Here is a 7,247-nt window from a genome sequence, read left to right as displayed (position 1 = left end):
TGTTTAGAACATGGTCTAGCCCGTATGTTTCGACTGATACGAGATATTCTAATATATGTTCTGGTTAAGTAAATAGGGTACATACATGGCAATATATTGCTTAACTAAGCAATTTTTAGTCTCCGTAAAGAGAAAGCGCAATGAGCCAATCAAATTTCAGATAAAAGCGCTCAACTTTTGCGTGTGTAAAATATGGTCCAGGCCTTATGTTTCGACTGATACGAGATATTCTAATATATGGTCTGGTAAAGTAAATAGGCTACATACATGGCACTATATTGCTTTACTTTTTAGAATGCGGTATGCGAGAATAAAATTCTTCAAGTTACTTTGATTATCAAGTTCTTACTAATAATGTGACCTCCGAAGCTTTGCTAGTTTCGACACCAGGGCGTAATTATATAGCGGACGACGATACCATACGGTAGAGCAAATTATACAGAAGAAACGTTATTATTTTTTTAAGTGTATATAAAACATGCGAAGCTTGGATTTGTCTCCTTTTCTCGATGTCTCATATCAAATTGTTTATCACAAGGCTTTGTCGTGTCCCTGAAAACACGGTTCGTTAACTACCTAAGTCTCATTAATCACGTCACTCCAGGGTGTTGCCAGTTGTTCAATCGGTTAGGATTAACAAAAATTGAATAGAGGCGCTATCGGATTTTGAAAACCTAATTTTAGCCACTTGTCTTTGTAATTTAAGTTATTTCGCTAATAAATGAAGCCTATATGCATCATTCAATCACATGAGTTGGCTAGTTTTGACAGCACGGGCATGATTTGATAAACATTATAGAGCTCCATTAAGAAATGTTACAATCAAGTTTTACTTCTGAGACTTGTAATTTAATAGAATAAATGTATTTAAGGTAGATATTATTTAATATTTCGCTTCACACAAATATTTTAATTATGTGACGTCGGGGATGTGGCCAATTTTTTTGTTTTATTTAAAAAAATATTTAAAGACAACACTACAGAGGCTAATAACAAAAATAAATTTTCATGATTTTGTGGTTTTAGGCAAGAAGATTCAAATAAATGAGCAAAGTTGTTTGCGGACAACCGTACTAGGTTTTACACCAAGTATGGCAACTCTTGGCGTTACGGTTTCATTTGAACATTGAGGGTTCGTTGTCATTTGCAATAGTGTCTTTATTACAATCGTTACAACTGTGGCGTGGCTAGTCTTTGCCCGTTCGAATGATTTGAACACACTTTGTTAAGAACCTTTATATGTTGTAGCATACAAGTCTGAAATAAAAAGGCGACGAGTCTGGTGTTCAGAGAAAAGAAAATTTTACGTTATTTCGCGTTCTTTCACATCAGTGGTTTTCATCGCGGGCACATAATTTAAAAATACTTTGAAAAGGGCAAGTATTCTGTATATCAAATACTGAACCGTTGTTTCTATTGGTTACAGAAGAGAAACGTTTCTTTCGTGTTCGCACTATATATATTATTTTCGTCGTTTGAGAACGGCGAATTAGACGAAAATTATTTTCCCTTCTAAGTAGATCCGATAGGCGGAGCTGTAAGAGAGCGTTTTGCTCGTGCACGAGTAAATCTGTTCAGTCGTTCAGCCTTGGAATTGACTGACCGTGAATGTGTAATTTGTTTTTAAAATAAGTAAGAGTATCATTAGTGTTGTTCTTTAAAAGTATAATGTACTTGTTTGTAGTCTTGGAACGATCAAATACTTGAAATTTATTGTTGTTTTTTTTACAACAGGTCATGTTTTCACTTACATAGAGTATGCATTCAAGTTATATATAACTTAAATCATGATATTTATCCCACTGTGGGAATCGGTCTTCGAAAGAGACGATAGGCGTGGCTGCCTTCAAAGATGCTTACGAGAGGAACTCGTGTAGGCATACAGTATGACTGGTCATGTAGTAGACTTCGTTTTATGGTGGTTGCAACTATGACAAAGCCTTTGTTTGTAATCATGTGTGTTTGATGACTAATGTTATCGCTGTATTATGATAACTTATGGATTTGAATGAAATGTATTGTATGCTTGTATGTAAAATGGATGTGTGGAATGTATGCAAAATGCTTGCGAAGAGCAGATGTAATACATGGTATCAGTCAGTCGGTCATACCAACGGCTCACCAAAAAAAGTTGTATTTTGCTGTTTTCCCTTTCGGGAGCGTAGTTGTGAAGGTAAAATATAGTTTTCTGGTAACCTGCATGGAGCTGAATGGAACGTTTTGAGAAATGCGAATTACCCCAGGATCACTCCTTTAAAGTTTTGAATAATATGGTGAGCGGCACAAGAAGATATATGTTGACGACGGACGAGATATTTGTGTAGACATCATGATTTTAATAATTTACCAACTTGTAATACTGAACTTGACCAGCGTATTACCGTTTTTGATATCCACAATGCACTTAAATCGCTCAAGCGCATTAAAGCTTCAAACAATGACCAGTTATTAAATAATAGTATTTGATAATTTATTAAATATTCTTGATGTGTGATTTTTGAAATTCAGAGTACTACCCCAGAAAGCTTGATGGAAAGCTTGATAATGCCATTACATAAAAAGGCGACAAAAGCGAGGTTAATAATAACCGTGGTATTACACTTGTAAGCTTAATGTAGGTTTAACAATAATCGCATAGCTAGGGAAGAATGATATTATATCTAATGTAACCCACGTGACATTGAAGATGTGTTAAAGACAATTCTGTGAAGCAAAGTAGCAACAATAGAAAACCAAGGCTGATGGACAAAACATACGCTCTCACAGAATCACAGCTAGATTACGCTTTAAATGAATTTTACACCTCCAAACTGAAGTCAGTTAAAAAACGCTGGGAAGGGAAAACCCGGGACCACTTGACATGTATAAATTATGTGCAGCAGCTCAAATCTCTTACGCATAATGAATTGAATACATAAATAGAGGTCTCTCTTCCTTAACAGAAACTTAAGGGGTTGTTCATAAGAAAGTCATGGGCATCTTTAGATAAAGTAAATGCATTGAGCAAAATCATCGGTAGTTCAGAACACATACCACACAAGAAGACTATAAAAAATGAAATCGCTATAAAAATTTGCTGTTGCAGCTGTAGAGAGGAGCAAGAATGTTTTCCGAAATCAATATTGAATAATGTTTATGCCGCCGTTAAGTACGATACGGCGTATAAACTATGGCAAGAATTGGCTCCATTCCCTGAAGAAATGGTCATAGAAAGTGTTGGCTGAACAAAGTTGTTTTCATATCCAGAACAAAATAATGAAGGACAAAATCTAGATCATCGGTGCGTAGCTTATCATCATCTTTTTGTGAATTTAAGTGTAAAAGTGTGCAAAGACGGTTTACAGGACATACAAAAAGAAGCATGGCATTCTGTGGCTGATGGAAATAAGAGTGTGATAAGCAAAGCAATTGTTGTGGACCTTATAGACAAACAGAACAATGCCTACGCTACACGAACTTTCTGCGGTAAAGTTGAGTCTGCTATGCGAAAATTAGGATTTACAAAAGAAGCTGACTTTTGCAAATTAGTGAGGATTTGGTATCAGGCAGAGGACATGTCAGGTCTGTCGGCACAGGAACGCTGTAGAAGTCGATTAACTTTCTGCTAGAAAGTTTTGATTTAGGGGAATTTCCTGCTCCTGGAATGTATATATAAAGGGGTTTCCAAAAGTTATGTATGAAGCATTCCTGCAACGATTTGATACAACACTCTAGTTATACTCTAGCGTCAAATCTAGGAGTTACAACACGAGAGCTATATCAAGCCTCGTAAACGAAACATTCTTTGGAGAACTTTCTGAGTTGGAGCCAACTAAACTAGGCTGTCCAAAGGCTGTAAGCGTGCCGCGGCTGATTTCTGTAGTGACCCAGCTTCAACACTTCCGGTGTGATCCGACCAGAAGGCAAGTATTTAAGGAGTTCGTTGTTTATATTGATGAAAAAAAACAATGTTTGCAACAAAACATTCAAAGTCAATATTTTTCGTAACATAAATAAATTTCTTTAGTTATTTAACATGATTGGCCAGTTGTTACTGTACAATTTTTTCTCTTTAAAAGGAAAATTGAGGTTGCAAATTATAATGAGTTAATTTCGAAACGCTTTCCTGTTTTGTTTTGTATTATATACGAGCATTCTTAACTGAATATCTCTAAATGTTCTCTAGTCAACAGTTTTTCTATTACCATTTAAAGAAAATGTATTTTTAGTTGTTATGCGTTTATCATGGTGTACATATGACGCAATAATTATATTTTTGTGTTACTTTAGGACTTTTAAAATGATCACAAAGAAATCCGTGTATCCATCCAATGAGTTGCAGGCCAACGTATCACATATTGACATGCCCACCTTGTGAACCTATAGATGAGGTCACAAAACAGCTTTCGGTGAGGTAAGTAGACGTTTTATGACTAAGGTTCGAATATATGTTATATCGAATATATGTTTCTGTTTCTAAAAATAGCAACAAAGAAAACGTGTTCTGTATAGTAAAACAGGCATGAATTGAGGATTGCCAGGTGTACTCGAACCCGCGTATTCTGGATATTAAGTGCAGTGTCTTATTAGCAACACACCGTCCAAGCTAGTCCGTGTCAATGTCAATTTTACTTTTACATTTTAAATATCAATATGATAAAATATGCATTTGCAGGGACCATGCATTTGATATGCCAGAAAGACGACGCAAAAAGCAGAGGAAGTCGAAAAGATCAGACGTATCAAAGCCCTCTGTGGCGAAGGGGATGTCACCCCGTGCGCTTACACCACAAGTGCGACGAAACAAATCGTTTGCCTACCAGAAGACTTGGTATTGAGCTACAGGAACTAAATTATACAATTAACAGTACCTGAGCACTTTAAAGATTTAAACATTGAACATGTTGAAAACATAATATTTTTCTTATCTATATATGTCTTTATATGTACCACATTTTAAATGGCGTACCGACGACAATACAATATTTAATTTCAAGAATTATTCAACGCCTTAAAAGTGTTTGCTAAGTAATCGCTTAAAACTAGGGATGGCAAAATTATTCGAATATTCGAATATTCGATTGAATGGTCAGCATTCGAATAATATAAATGATATTCGCATATTCGCATTTTTATCCAAACGTAATTTCACCAAAATTGAATGACTTGCGAACTGCCTGCTAAAAAGCAACCAAATCACCTGGGAGTAACATATTTGACGTGACGTTCTTCGTGTCAAACTGATAACGCGGCCCGTATCAGTGTTGATTGCGCAATGCAATATACACGCTCTAGGAAAGGCCCGGACTGTTGTTTGACAATGGGATGCCAATTAACGGTTTCAATTGACTGGCGAATAATAATTAAGTTTTGTGATCATAGTATGTACAGCCATTAAAATGTGTGAATTACTAAAATCGCGCAATGCAATATACTTACTATAAGAAAGGGCCCGAACTGTTGTTTGTCAATTAGGTACCAATTAAGGGCTTCAATTTTCTTGCGAATAATAATTTAGTTTTTGTGATCACAGTTTGAACAGACGTTTAAATATGTGAATTTCTCAAAAGTAACAGATGATATAAAAACAATCATCAAGGAATCTTCATTCAAATCTGAAAATGCCACCAACCCCTTCTGCAGTATGGAATACTGTACACGGTCTGCGGATAAGAAGACCGCAACGTGTAATGTGTGTAAATTTAGTTTTACATACGCGCGGTCTGCTACAAATCTGTGGAATCATTATAAAAATAAAATTATATGACACGATGTTTTTCATTCTATTTGTGCCCGATCACAATATCGGTCATAGAATTAGTCGCCAGCGATACAATATTTCAATAGCAACGTTAATAAGCAGCCTCGTATTTAGCAAACGGATATAACTTACAAACCAATGGAAATTAACACATAACAAGGTAAAATCAATCCAGCCGTTTTATGCGAATATTCGAATATTCGATTGAATGAATTTGCGAACATTCGAATACCGATATTGGTATTCGATGCCATCCCTACTTAAAACACAATCCTCGTTTTTAAAGATTCTTAAAAAACAAGTTTTTCAGTCATTCAGGCAAGCGTTATATTTAATTGTTTCTTTAAGATTACTTAACTTAGTAGTATTTCTGGTAATATAAATTCTCAAACATTTATATATTGTTTTGTTATGTATGCCTTCATAGAGTAGATATACCGCCGATATGTCGTTTTTAACTGTGAACTATGTATACTTCTTTGTTAATAAAACAATCGATTATCCTGTTTTCCTGTTGCAAACAAAAACAATAATTGTTATATTAATAATTATGCAATAGCCGTAATATATGCTTCAATCAAATATGGTTGAATATGTAATGGACGTTATTCAAGTTATTGGTAATGTAAGGGATAACAGCCCTAACGCTCTATAGCCGTATCTTACGCGGAAATTAATTTTCTGAAAAGTATTATCATCAAGCTTATTCTTCAAATAAACATCCTCCGCCGAATATTATTGATTGTGCAAAGTGTGTGCTATGTACTTAGATCAACACATCTGTATATAAAGTCCACGAGTTTCTAGTTTCATCTGACAAATCAATATCTTACAATGACTTTATCAAAGAAGCTTTTGCTATAAAAAAAAGCGATTCTTAATAATACTGTTCACTTAACCTCAGTACCGCCGTGGTAGAACCTACGTGTTCTTATCATCGATTGTATTGTTTTTATGTTATGAATGATATAATGTTAAATCTAGTTACGTGACAGGGAAAATGAGTGTATTTCAACATGAAGATGATGTACTTATGTTTAAATCTTAATGAACTGTCTGTCTTTTTTTGTCTGTCTAATACAGGTAAAATTGTTTTCATACGCGTAAAGTAAAAATATATGTACGTACTATTTAACGATCACACAAGGTTACAAATAGCTGATACATAATAAGTTATAATGCATTTGCGAAAACGTCCAATACAGCTAAATAAAGAAATCGCTAAAATATGAAATATTCACATGTTAACGCATATTAGGTTCGTCACAAAAGTTTTAATATATTAATAATATGTATTTAAAACACTCTGCAGTGACGCGAGTTATATCACAAATTGAACAAACCGTGCGATCAGACATCTCTAGTATCTCAGTGTTTATCTTTTACTCGAGTCGATTGGACAATACGTATCTTTATTTGTTAATCTTGTTGAAATATTATTAATCTGTTTTTCGAAAAGGATGCCAAGTCATCATGACATCGATGTCTTACCGATGTTAAAAAACCC

The sequence above is a fragment of the Dreissena polymorpha genome, chromosome 2 (genome assembly GCF_020536995.1).
Source record: "Dreissena polymorpha isolate Duluth1 chromosome 2, UMN_Dpol_1.0, whole genome shotgun sequence".
NCBI classification, from domain to species: Eukaryota; Metazoa; Mollusca; class Bivalvia; order Myida; family Dreissenidae; genus Dreissena; species Dreissena polymorpha.
This window is presented reverse-complemented; position numbering follows the sequence as displayed.